The sequence below is a fragment of the Lutjanus erythropterus genome, chromosome 23 (genome assembly GCF_056507025.1).
Source record: "Lutjanus erythropterus isolate fLutEry1 chromosome 23, fLutEry1.hap2, whole genome shotgun sequence".
Taxonomy (NCBI): Eukaryota; Metazoa; Chordata; class Actinopteri; order Lutjaniformes; family Lutjanidae; genus Lutjanus; species Lutjanus erythropterus.
In genome coordinates this window covers 16,537,652-16,539,414 of record NC_139339.1, presented here as the reverse complement: position 1 = coordinate 16,539,414, position 1,763 = coordinate 16,537,652, and positions in this window count along the sequence as shown.

Here is a 1,763-nt window from a genome sequence, read left to right as displayed (position 1 = left end):
CTCCCTCCCTCCGTTTGGTCACCCTCTCTTCTCTCTCTCCTCTCACTCTCTCCTCCTCCTCCTCCTCCTTGTCCTCCTCCATCTCCCCTTTCTTTCTTTTTTCCCTTCTCTCCTTTTCTTCTTCTTCTTGCGTTTTTTCCCCCCGTTTATTGTACAGGAGAAGGAGGAGGAGTGGGTGAATAGGGGAGAAGGAGAAGAAGAAGAAGAAGAAGAAGAAGAAGAAGAAGAAGTGGGAGGGAGAGTGATGTAGGTTGGAAATGTTAATTATAATCTCAGCACGGGCACCATTTTACAACGCTGTCATCTCTTCACATTTGTATCCTAAATATGGCATCTCGGGTGGCGGGTAGCTGACAGTTTGGAGAGACGTTTTTTTTTTTAAGAGAAGAAGAAGAAGAAGAAGAAGAAGAAGAAGAAGAAGAAGGGGTTGAAAAAAAAAGTTTCACATAAATTGAAGTGTGTTTAAAGAAAGTGATGACAAGGGGCAGCCTAAATGTTGTGGTGTGGTTGAGCCACCCCGGAAGCACACGGCCACTTCCAGGATGGGAAGATACAAAGTGCACATATTTGGATGGAGGGTTCCCAACATAAGGTGTGGGGACCACCAGGAGTCCCACAGGAGGTTCCCGGGGGGGTCCCCAGCAAAAATAGAAGCACTGAGACAGACATGCTAACATTACAGTACAAGCTTGGAAAAAATACTAGACTTTGGACTTAAAGGGATAGTTTGGATTGTTTGCAGTGGAGTTGTATGGCGGTTGACATGTCCCCAGTTTGAGAAGCAGAGAGGCGGTACTAGTGTAGGAAGCTAAGCAATGTACTGCTGTGGACAGGGTCACCAACAAAATGTATTTCAGCCACTTAAAAAAAACAGTCCAACTTAAAAAAAAATCAATATCACTTTAAGTATATGCTATATTTAGGATATTTTCACCACTTCTAATGCAACCCAACATCAAATCATCTGAAATATCCCTTTAATTAGAAATATAAATGCCAGGCGAAGTATTTATAGGAAATAGCACTAAAGTATCAGTAAAAGTACCCTGTAAAAGTATAAGTACATTGAATTATTTCACACTTTCATTCATGTTTTTTGATATGAGAGTGTCTGGGAACTGACTTGCCAATGGCCATGTGAGGAACTGACTTTTGTGTTGGCTTTATTTTTCAGCCCCGGAGGTTGATGCCTAATTTGCTCCAAACAAGTTGACTCTTTTCTTTCCTTTAAATATTTCAAAGGTTTGCTTCAAATTCACTTGACAGTTATGTGGAAACACATCTAATCGTTTAGTTGTAGCAGGTGCATGTCTCCTCCAACTGATGCACTGCCATCAACAAAACTGCAAAAGGAAAAAAAAAAAAAGATCCACTGCATGAGTTAATTGGTTTGATGCACCTGCTGTGCTGAAGGTGTAACATTTCACAGGTTATATTTAGAGATTTGGCCAGTTGAAATCAGAATTACTGCAAAACTAACTGACAGAAACCACGGCTTTACAAAGTGTCACCTTAGAAAGTTGTTCTGGAATTACGGTGTTAGTTGACATTTGCCTCAGAGGAGGACAACATCATCATCCTCTTACAATGATGTGTCTTTTTTTCAGTCCATTTTCACTCTCCTTTTAAGTCTTTAGTTGACCCACTGATAAGAAAAATATCTCAGTCTTTTAGCACTGTTTTGGTCTCCACCAGCTCCTGGCAGCGAGCTAAATGCTCCATTATCTTTACCAGCTATCTGCTAACTGTGTCTGCCGTTTGGA